The sequence below is a fragment of the Scyliorhinus canicula genome, chromosome 6 (genome assembly GCF_902713615.1).
Source record: "Scyliorhinus canicula chromosome 6, sScyCan1.1, whole genome shotgun sequence".
Lineage (NCBI taxonomy): Eukaryota > Metazoa > Chordata > Chondrichthyes > Carcharhiniformes > Scyliorhinidae > Scyliorhinus > Scyliorhinus canicula.
Window position 1 is genome coordinate 209,877,913 of NC_052151.1, and position 12,316 is coordinate 209,890,228.

The 12,316-nt window shown below is 47.4% G+C and overlaps 2 non-coding genes across 2 annotated transcripts; both read right to left on the bottom strand.

Moving 5' to 3' along the window:
- Positions 1-704: 704 nt before the first annotated feature.
- Positions 705-777, bottom strand: trnak-uuu. Its single transcript has one exon. It is a non-coding gene; the product is annotated as a tRNA-Lys (tRNA).
- A 1,066-nt stretch (positions 778-1,843) lies between these two features.
- trnat-agu lies at positions 1,844-1,917 on the bottom strand. Its single transcript has one exon. It is a non-coding gene; the product is annotated as a tRNA-Thr (tRNA).
- Positions 1,918-12,316: the final 10,399 nt, after the last annotated feature.

Consider the following 12,316-nt stretch of genomic DNA (forward strand, 5'->3'; position numbering starts at 1 on the left):
TGGAGTAGGTGAGGAAAATAGAAGTTGCATGAAATATGGGAGCTATGGAAGGTTGAATAAAGTTTGACATAAATCAAGGTAAAGCAAACTACAAGGTCGGTTCCACAGAGATTTTGCCACCGTGTCCTGCATTTACCATTAAAGTGGGAGCATTTCATCACAGGCTACTGGCTTTGACCTAAAGGTATGAAGGCACTGCGGCAATTTGAACTCAGGATCGCCAGTTTACAAGACAGGCGCTTTAATCATCTAAGCCACAGCGCCAACCTTGCAGCTGAGTTTGCAAGTTTAGAACATATTTCAATTACTTTGATTAAACACCAGTATTGTTGATTTCTCATGCTGACTTTGAGAGTGCAAATTAAAATATTCATCTGCAATTGGCTTTTGAAACTGTAAAAATTGCATTTATTTCTGAAAGTTATTAATTTATAGCAGTCCTGCAAGGAAGAAGTAAACAAACAGGAAATATTTTGTGAATTTAGAAGTGATTAAACATGACCAGAAAACTATGGTATAATGCAGGACAAGACCAGGAGAGAGTTTTTACATCAACCAAAAATCCAGCAAAACTTCTTGATGGCTGTTGCAATTTGGCAAACACAACATTGCCACGATTCTTCCACTTTTCATAAATCATCCTGCGTTCTTTATTCTTTTTTCCTACTGTTCATTGGGGAGCAAGCGCCTTGAGACAAAATGAAAGCTCTGAGAGGGACTTGAACCCTGGGCCCTCAAATTAAAAGTCTGATGCTCTACCGACTGAGCTACCAGGGCACATTCAGAAAAATTCCTCATTGCTCACTTCAAACTCTCATATTGTACCTTTTGAATTTTCTTATTTGGTAATTCAGCCTCTCCTGCACATTTTCCTCACAAGCAGAGCGGCAGCCTTCCTTTGGCTCCCTTTCTCAAATTCTTCAGCTTGTACTTGCTTTTTACCAGTGACTTGTGATGTGTCAACTGTTGTTACCCAGGGACCTGCACTGGTACTTCGAGACAATGAAGAGTACATTTAGTTTGGTGAGAGATGAGTGGGAAGCTACAGAGACACAGATTTATTTTGAGAGAGCGAATAATGGGTGTCATCCGATGTTTGTTGGGGCAGAGCGTGAACGCAAGTAAACTCATCTAGTAAAGGAGCAAATTATGCAAATCGCAAAGTGTCAGGGTGTAAATAGATCTGTCAGCACCACATCTTCATGGAAAACACCCCATCATTTATCCCGCCCGATTCGTTCTTGCTAACATGCAGCAACATAAATCGTTCAATATAAAAGCAAATTACTGTGGATGTGAAATCTGAAAAAAAACAGGAAATTATGGAAAATATCAGTGGGTCTGGCAGCATCTGTGAAGGGAGAACCAAGCTAATATTTCGAGGGTGGTTCACTCTTTATCAGAGTAAATCATTTAATCATTCAATCGTTGCTCACAGATATCGCTGAGAAACAGTCAATATGTTCTTTCTGGAATTCCTCAGGTAAATCCTGTCATGCATTCAAAGGAAAATACTGCGGAAGCTGCGACTCTGCGTGAGAAGCTAAAAATGATAGGATTGAGGCTCAGAAAATTAGAGGAAATCTTTGGAACCAGACACAGTATTAATGTTTCAAATCCGTGTGATCTTTACTCAGAGCTGAAGCGAGGAGTACATGCAATGGAGTAGGTGAGGAAAATGGAAGTTGCATGAAATATTGGAGCTATGGAAGGTTGAATAAAGTTTGACAAAAATCAAGGTAAAGCAAACTAGAATCTCAGAGCCACAGAGATTTTGCCAACGTGTTCTACATTCACCATTGAATTGGGAACATTTTTTCACAGGATCCTAGCTTTGACCCAAAGGCACTGCTGAGATTTGAACTCAGGATCTCCTGTTTACTAGACAGGCACTTTAACCATCTAAGCCACAGCACCAACCTTGATTGTGGTTTGCAAGTTTAGAACAGATTTCAATTATTTTGATTAAACACCAGTATTGTTGATTTCTTCTGCTGACTTTGAGAGTGCAAATTAAAATATTCATCTGCACTGGGCTTTTGAAACTGTAAAAATTGCAGTTATTTCTGAAAGTTATTAATTTATAGCAGTTCTGCAGGGAAGAAGTAAACAAACAGGAAATATTTTACGAAATTTGAAGTGATTAAACATGACCAGAAAACTATAGTGGTATAATGCAGGACAAGACCAGGAGCGAGTTTTTACATTAACCGAAAATCTAGCAAAACTTCTTGAAAGTTCTCGACAGCTATTGCTAATTGGCAAACACAACGTTGTCACGATTCTTCCACTTTTCATGCCCAACCAAGTCCAAAAGGCTGAACTGCAGACCCTGCCCCTGCTTGTCCTGCTCCCTCCCCCATCCCCATATCCACACCCCCCCACTCCCCCCGACAGCCCGGCCACTCGCCCAGCACTCTGCCCTCCACAACCCTGGCCCCAGGTGTCCTTTGCCTTGGGGACCTATGGCCCTGGTGCCTATCGGAATGCAGCATGAAGTTGACCACTTGGACTCTCTGACAGCTTCCCATGAACTAAAGATGTCCAGATATCTGAGAGCCATTTTAGTTGCCCTCCTATTTTCTAAAAGAACAAAAATGGCTTCACATCATTCTCTTCAAATTTGGAAAGGAATCTCACAAACTTGTCGGGATGGTGAGGGGGATGGGGTGGGTATTTCCTCATGCAGAGAGATATTAACTTGCAGGGATGTCAATACTCTCCTTGCCTTTGAGTTGCCAGCTCCATTTCCAATATTCGGAAAAAGGAAATTCTCTTTCCTTTTCTTGATCACTTCCTCTCCCATCGTTCTCTTTCTCACTTTTCCTCTCTGATACATTCCCCGCGCTCACTTTCCCTCTCATGAGCTTCTTCCTCTTTCTCCACCTCCTCGGAATTGTCGCTGCAATTCAATGGACGACGCCAGTAGATTTGGAGTCACCATTGAGCTATTGATCCAAATGCTCAACTGGAGACGCGAGATCCAGATGTTCGACTGATGACTGGATCAGCCCATTTTGTTTGATTTTACTGGAAAATGTTAACTGCTGGGAGCTGGGAATCCAACCAGAGGCAGTAAACGGGTGATGGTGTCTGCTGACATCTTTTCCCCAGCAAACAGCTCTTTCCACCATTTTTCAGGAGGCAGGAGTGGTAATTTGTGTGGTCAGCGATGTTGCTGTGAGGGGTACTCACTTCGAAACATTGGACATAAAGTTTTTGCTCTCGGTCTCGGTCTGAATAAGCAAAACTACACAAAACCTAGGGCAATGTGAAGCTACAATTTGAGAAAGGAATCCAGTCCCTCCTACTTCTTGATCGATGATATTTGTTGCACAGAACATCATCGATCATTGTTCCATTATCCCGTCAGTTAGAATGATCTACATGCAGGAGTTGCTGCTTCAGACACTGACCATCCCGACTGACATGGCGGAGGATCTCTGCTCCCCATCCCCGAGACCTCCCCAACCCCTCCTCCCACAGCCACCCCACAAGGAAAATGGGTCCTGGTGATACCGACCAACCATCCACACCGCTCTGCCAGAGCCAAGGGTTGACCACACCCCACCTTCTGTATACTCCACATTCCTCATTCCCAACATTCCCATCCCCTATCTACCACATTCCGTACATTCTCCCGTCGCCACCTTCCCAATCATGAATGTTCCACATTGGACACCTTGTAGACACCTGGGGTGGCCACGTCCTGATTCCAGAATGGACACTCGCAAGGATTGCAGGGAAAGTTAGACAACACCAGAGAACACAAGCAGGTGCAAGGTTTCCTGTGTATTAAGATTTGCAGAGCCGAGACAGATCTAAAACCAATAGCCATTAACATATTAATGAGCTGTCCCCAGGGACAAAAAGCAACATTAAAACAACTGAGACCAAGCCAGACTCCCCGGCACCACTGGCAGCTAAGACAAAGGCAGACCAACGACCACATAGGGCCCAATGATCAGGGATCAACTCCGGTATTGGAGAAAATCGATAAGAACGATTGGGACATGGTCCAATTAATTGGGACCAAGTCCGGGGTCCACCCAAAAGGGCACATAACCCCTGGGGACTATAAGGTAGCGCCCCCAAGTTCAGTTTGCTCTCTTGACAGCTCTCGAAAGAATCTTGGCCTTGGCCCTCAGCGAGGAGAGACCTGCCTAGCAGCTGCACCAACCAAGTAAGTCTCAAGTCAATGCACGCTACGAGATAGACGCTCCTAGCTACTATTCCATACCAGTTCGAAGCCAGCAGAATCAGAACCGGACAAAGGCCATTGTTCCCCTGATGGGGGGCCATTCGAAGCTAAGTATAGGCTTTAGTAGTAGCGATAGTTTAGTAAGCAGAGTTTATGCATGAGTAGTGATTGACTGTGTGTATAATAAATGTGTATTGATTTCAAACTTACTAACTGGTGTATTGAGTTATTGATCAGTACTTGGCTTTAAACCCCGTGGTGGTATCAGAAAGATACCTGGCGACTCTAGAGCAAAGGTTATTAAAACATAGAAAATTAAGGGAAAACACAATTAGCAACATTTACTGGCGAACTCTGGCCAGACTCGAGTTAGAAGTGGCCCCCCCACTCCGAGAGAACCCAAAATTTGAATTATAAATCCAATTGGAAACAGAAAAACCACAAGAGTTAAAGCAGTACTGATCAATCCTCCAGAATTTGGAAGTGTGTTAATGCATGCGTACTAACAGGGGTATAAGGTAAACCTGAGAGATTTTGTTGCGTAAAACTGTCGGGAATTTTGGAGGCCAGAAATTAGCGTAAGCCGTACCCGTGTCCACATCACCACTTTATCACCTCCTGTTCCAAATTTAATAGAGAACACAGATAGGAAAAATGGCAATGAAGGCAATGGAACGCCTTATGAACCCCCAGGAATTTGAGGTCGCAGCGACCAGCAGAGTAGGACAGTGTCCCGTTTGGGAAGATGAGATTAGGAAATACCTCCAAAGGGAAAGGATGGCCCCTTTGGAGCAAATTTTGCGCGAATGAAGAAACATGTCCCGGGAGTAGAGGACATACTTGGTGGGAGAACCTGACAGAGATTCACAAGAAAAGCTTGGGAAAAGCTCGCAAGCCGATGGCAATCGTGTCGTGTCTGGCACAATTGCGAGGCACAGAGGAGGTCGTTAGGATGTTCCGTAGAGAGATAGAGGAGAACATAGAACATAGAACGATACAGCGCAGTACAGGCCCTTCGGCCCTCAATGTTGCACCGACATGGAAAAAACTAAAGGCCATCTAACCTACACTATGCCCTTATCATCTATATGCTTATCCAATAAACTTTTAAATGCCCTCAATGTTGGCGAGTTCACTACTGTTGCAGGTAGGGCATTCCACGGCCTCACCACTCTTTGCGTAAAAAACCCACCTCTGACCTCTGTCCTATATCTATTACCCATCAATTTAAGGCTATGTCCCCTCGTGCTAGCCATCTCCATCCGCGGGAGAAGGCTCTCGCTGTCCACCCTATCTAACCCTCTGATCATTTTGTATGCCTCTATTAGGTCACCTCTTAACCTTCTTCTCTCTAACGAAAACAACCTCAAGTCCATCAGCCTTTCCTCATAAGATTTTCCCTCCATACCAGGCAACATCCTGGTAAATCTCCTCTGCACCCGTTCCAAAGCTTCCACGTCCTTCCTATAATGAGGCGATCAGAACTGTACGCAATACTCCAAATGCGGCCGTACTAGAGTTTTGTACAACTGCAACATGACCTCATGGCTCCGGAACTCAATCTCTCTACCAATAAAGGCCATCACACCATAGGCCATAGGGGAGAGATAGGATGAGTAAGGTAGATGTGAGCGAGATAGAGAAGGAGAACAGAGAGTTAAAAGGGAGGTTGGCAGCAAAAGACAGAGAGGTGGATGATGCCAAGAGGGCACCAGTCTTGTCTAGCGCACTTAAGCAGCTTCCAGACCCAGTACGACAAGGCCTACCAGGACACACAACGTGCGGTCCTGGTAAGACAAGAAACAGAACAGCAGGTAGAGGCATTGCAGAAGCAGTGCAGTGATTTAAAAGCAGCCCTACGAGCACTCCATGCTTCCACAATGGAACAAAGACAGAGCTTGGTAGACCATGCAAAGTGCCGGAAGCAAATTGCAGAATTCCAATCTCTGCTTTCAGTTCAGAACGGATTTCAGAGCACATTCGGATCCCAGCTGGATGAGGAAAACGGCCCCGATTGGCGGGAATTAAATGAAACAGCCCATAGATACGTACATGGAGCATGTACACAGGAGAAACCCCAGAAAAGGAGAGCACCCTAACCCCCCACTGAACAGGCAGAACACCCCCCCATGAATCCGGTAACCACACAGCGCAGAGCCACAGCAGATGGAGACACAGATTTCATGTATACAAACCCCTTAACCGTGACCCAATTACGGGATGCGTGCGAGAAAATCGCACCGTTCCTCCCCACTTCAGACCCCCACCAATTCTTTGCGAAAGTTAAACAAAAGGCCGCCATGTACGGCCTGGACGAGAGAGAGCAGGTAAATTTCACAGTTTTGAGTCTCGATCCTTCAGTAGTAGCAGCCCTTCCCAACCCACAGAATGTAGGAGGAGGCACCCTAGCAGAGATGCACACAGCGATCCTTGATGCTATCGGATATAACAGAGGAGACCCGGTAGAAGGCCTGGATAAATGCAGGCAAAAGAAGACAGAGCAGCCCACAGCATTTGCTGGACGCTTGTGGATCCATTTCACTGCAGTTTTCGAAGAATTAGCCCGCGCCCATTTGTCCTCAGATAACATGGCCAAATGGACTTGAATCCTGATCTCCCATGCAACAGAGGCAGGACAGAGACCTTGCGCAAATTATGACCCCTCAGATGAGGCCCACAACGAGAAATGGGTTTGAAAAAGGTTGTCCCACGCTTGGGAGCAATTTGTGCACAATAAAACCGCATTTAGGAAACCCGATGAAGAGCAGGCAGATGCAGATATGCATGCAATTAAAGTGCACCGGAATCCCGCATGGGTAAATGAAGGTAGGAACAGCCCACCCCAGAAATCGCAAGAGTGTTACAACTGTGGTCAATTAGGACACTTTGCACGAGAGTGCAATGCCCCACAAAAGCCACAGAGAGCCCAACAGACAGGCACCCTAAATAGGAATAGGACAAAGCCTATTCACAGTGTAAGCGCCCGTTCAGACCAGGGAGACATGAACGGCACAGACTGACTGTAATAAACTCCAATTGGCTTTATTGGTTGGCCAATTGGAGTATGAGCTCCCTCAATGATAGCTCATTGAGGGGGCCCATATAATCACCTGTGTAGGCTTTGTCAGCCAGTCTTAAATTGACTGGACTGCTAGCAGCACTGTTTGTAGCTGCTCCTGTAATATCGTTATTGTAAATAAATACTGGTGTGGTGACGGAACTCCTGCCTCCCGTGGATTACAACAGTGGTGACGAGGTAAACTACGAATTTTGTGGAGACCAGCAGCCGCACTCGGAGGGTAAGTCTTGCCATTTTAAAAATGCTGTTTTTTGGGAGGTTAGAGGCATTCGACCCGGCTATTGAAGACTGGTCCCAGTATGTGGAGAGAATATGTTACTTCTTCCGGGCAAATGAAATACTGACGGACGAAAGGAGACGGCTTATCCTGCTGTCGGCGTGCGGACCCTCCGCTTTCGCCATTATATGTAGTCTGACTTATCCCAATGCGCTGGACACAAAAACTTTCCAAGAAGTAACGAATTGGTGAAAGAGCACTACGACCCAAAACCACCCCTCATTTTGCGTAGGTACAGATTCTACACAACGAAGCGGGAAGACAGGGGGTCAGTCACGAATTTCTTGACCCGCCTGAGAAGGCTGGCGTAAAAATGTGAGTCCGGCCCGACGCTAAATGAAATGCTTCGGGACCGGTTAGTGTGTGGTATAAACAACCTCACAATACAGAAACGCCTGTTGGTGGAAACGGAGCTAGACTGCAGGCAGGGGTTACAGCACGCACTGTCCCTAGAAAAGGCAGCAAGTGGGGCGCAGGAACTACAGGGCACGCCAATGGAGGTAGATACCTGTGAGAGGGACTACCACAACGGGTCCTGCTACCAGATAGCCGATCTCAGGAAAAACCTGAGGAATAGAGGGAAAAAGGAAAACCCCAGAACTGCCCCCAAGTCTGCCAGGACTAACTGGGGACAGAGGGAAGTACCGGCTGAGGCTCCCCCAAGAGAGAAGGGCCATTTCTGGCACCAGACAGAGTGGGGTAACAAGGACAGAAACCCTAGAAGGAGGTGGCAAAAGAGGAATAGCAGGTGGGGACGCAGGGAAGTACACAACTTAGATGCCCCATCCTCTTCCGAAGGGGAACAATTATATAATATTACAACGAAGAAAGCAGAACCCATTAGGATTACCCCACGGGTGAACGGGCGGCCGACAATAATGGAAATAGACACGGGTGCGGCCGTATCAGTAATGGGAGTGGCAGCATTTAGAAAAATCAAAGATTGTCTCCAGCCACTAACTCTAACAAAAACATCGACAAAACTTAAAACCTGCACGGGGGAACCCCTGGAAGTTCTAGGCACGACTCATGTACCTGTGGAATATGAGAAACAATTGCTCAGATTACCGTTGACGATAGTAGAGGGCTCCGGACCGAGCTTAATTGGACGGAACTGGCTGAAAGACCTAAAATTAGATTGGATGAAAATTTTCCAGAGTGGAAGCGGGCAGTTGAGTGGAGTACTCCAAAAATACCCGGAGGTCTTCCAGGAAGGTTTTGGGGAAATCACAGGTGCCAAAGCAACTTTGCACGTAGACCCAGAAGCCCTTCCGAAATTTTGTAAGGCCAGGCCGGTACCTTTTGGATTAAGAAAGGAAGTAGATGTTGAAATAGAAAGGTTACGGCGCGGCGGCATTATCAGACCAGTACAATTCTCGGAATGGGCAGCGCCGGTGGTACCAGACGGCTCGACACGTCTCTGTGGAGATTTCAAACAGACAGTAAACAAATACGCACTGCTGGACAAATACCCAATCCCGAAAATAGACGACCTATACGCCAAATTGGCAGGTGTGCTTTTGTTCACGAAACTAGACATGAGCCACGCCTACCTGCAGTTAAAACTGGACAAGGGCTCCCAGAAGTTCACTACGATCAACACCCTGAAGGGCCTTTTTTGTTATATTAGGCTAACTTTTGGAGTGTCATCAGCCTGCGCTATATTCCAGCGTACGATGGAAAATATTCTGCAGGGACTACCGCAGGTGGCGATTTATTTGGACGATGTCTTAATCACGGGTAGGACAAATAGGGAACACTTAAGGAACCTGGAGGAAGTGCTCAGGCATTTTGTAAAGGCAGGCGTACGGCTAAAAAGGGAAAAATGCGTTTTTCTGGCCCCACAAGTGACGTACCTGGGATATAAAGTAGACGAGTCAGGCTTACATCCATTAGAAGACAGAGTAAGGGCAATAAAAGAAGCCCCAGCTCCCACCATGGTCCAGGAGTTACGATCATTTCTAGGGTTGGTAACCTATTATGGAAAATTTTTTGAAAATAGGGCGTCCATCTGGAACCCCTCCACCAGCTACTAAAAAAGGGGCAAGAATGGAAATGGTCTGCCTGCCAAAACCGAGCATTTAGGGACATTAAGAAACAGCTGTCATCCAAAAATGTCCTAGAGCATTATGACCCAAGGAAGGAGTTGGTGGTCACTTGTGATGCATCCCCATACGGGGTAGGAGCCGTCTTAGCCCATAGAGGAAGGAATGGGGAAGAATGGCCAATAGCCTATGCTTCGAGGACCTTGGCGATGGCTGAGAGGAAGTACGCCCAAATCGAGAAGGAAGGACTGGCGGTGATATTCGCAGTAAAAAATTTTCACCAGTATCTGTACGGGCGGAAATTCACCATAGTGACGGACCATAAGCCATTATTAGGGTTATTAAAAGAAGACAAGTCAATACCCCCGATTGCGTCAGCTAGAAACCAACGCTGGGCATTGCTACTGGCGGCACATAGATACGTTCTGGAGCACAGACCGGGAACGCGAGTAGCACATGCATATGCTTTGAGCAGACTTCCCCTCCCGGACACTCCGCCGCAAATACCAAAAGTAGAGGAGACAGTAATGACTCTAAATTTTTTGGACACCCTACCAGTAGACGCACAACATATTCGATTGTGGACGCACAACATATTCGGTTGTGGACGCAAAAAGACCCAGTTTTAGCCAAGATGAAGCATTTACTGCTAACAGGGGAACTGGAAAGACCAGTGGAGCCCCAGATGCACCCATACCGGAGCAGAAGGGACCAAATAACCGTAGAAGACGGTATCCTATTATGGGGAGCCCGGGTAATCGTCCCAGCTCAGGTCCGTCAGGCAATCTTAACTGAGTTACATTACAGTCACCCAGGGGTGTCTAAAATGAAGATGCTAGCTCGAAGCTACGTTTGGTGGCTAGGTTTGGACACAGACATAGCAGCCTTGGTACGTCGGTGCCATGAGTGCCAACAGGGGCAAAGAGTGCCACCAGCGGCGCCATTGCACCCGTGGGAATGGCCAGGCAGACCGTGGACCCGCCTGCATATTGACCACGCCGGCCCTTTCATGGGCTCAATGTTTTTGGTGATAGTGGACGCCCACTCCAAATGGTTGGACGTCCACCGGGTAAACACGGCAAGCACATCACCGAGAATTGAAAAGCTCAGGGCCTCCGGAGGTGGACTTCCGGAGGTATTGGTGTCGGACAACGGAACGGCATTCAAAAGTGGGGAATTTGGAAAATTCCTGAAGGAAAACGGAGTCCGTCACATCAAAACGGCCCCTTACCATCCAGCGACCAACGGCCTGGCAGAGAGAGCGGTCCAGACACTTAAAGCGGGACTCAAGAAGCAGCCGGCAGCGTCAATAGACACAAAGCTCTCCTGCTGGCTGTTTGATTACAGGACCACACCGCATTCCACAACGGGCATACCGCCAGCTGAACTCTTAATGGGAAGGCGGCTGCGAACAAGGCTGAGTCTCCTTTTCCCAAATTTAAGGGGGTAAGTGGAGAAACATCAGGAGGCCCAACGCAGGGGGCATGATAATAGTCGGCAGCAGAGACATTTCCAGGTGGGGGCACCGGTTTGGGTCAAGAATTATGGGAATGGACCAACGTGGGTCAAAGGCACGGTAGAGTCCCAAACAGGGCCCATATCCTATGAGGTTCGATAGGAGGTAAGGTGCTGAAGAAACACCTAGACCAAATAAGGGCAGCGGAACCACACCTGGAGGCAGGCGAAGCAGGACCGCCTCAAGCTGGGATAGCCCAGACAGAAAGGATACCCACACCCCAGCCCCGAGCAATTTCTCCAGACCCCGTCATCCAGTCATCAGAGTCGGAGATGGGCACGCTTGACGAGGCTGCCGCGACACCTCTCCCCGAGGAGGAGGAAGAACAACTTCCAAGGATGTCGTCAAGGAAAAGACAGGCACCTATAAGGTAAACCCCGCCTACTTCGGAGAACGACCCGGCAGACGACACAGAGGTGACAGACCCAGACATGAGGAGCAGGAAGAAGCTCAGAGGAATGCCAGCTGGCAGGAATTCCTCGGACCTTGGGGTGGGGGGGAATGAACTCCAATTGGCTTTATTGGTTGGCCAATTGGAGTATGAGCTCCCTCAATGATAGCTCATTGAGGGGGCCCATATAATCACCTGTGTAGGCTTTGTGAGCCAGTCTTAAATTGACTGGACTGCTAGCAGCACTGTTTGTAGCTGCTCCTGTAATATTGTTATTGTAAATAAATATTGGTGTGGTGACGGAACTCCTGCCTCCCGTGGATTACAACACTGACGATGTTTGGGCTCCCCAACTTGGGTCTGCGACACCCTTGGGGATAGGTCCGTCCGACCGGTCGTTGCAGCAAAAGTACGGGGTCAGCCCGTTGAATTTCTTTGGGACACAGGCGGATCCCGCACCACACTAAATTCCTCCACCATGTTTCAGAAAGACACGTAGCCCACTACAGACACCATCACCCTCAGCGGCTTCACAGGCCACTTACAGCAGGGACACATCACAGCTCCTGTCTCCATTCAGATTGGCAATATAATGACCAAACACCCCATAGTTTTAGTTGATCTACCCACACAGCAGAACACATTTTGAGAATTGACTTTATGAGCTCCCACAACCTTTCATTCGATCCAGTAAACAAATGCGTCTGGAGAATGGCAAAAACAGCAAGAGCCCCCGTCACGCTGTTGGTCGTTCTGGGTGAGTGTGCTTACCAGTCACTTGGCTCTGTTTCTTGTTCTAAGCTCTGG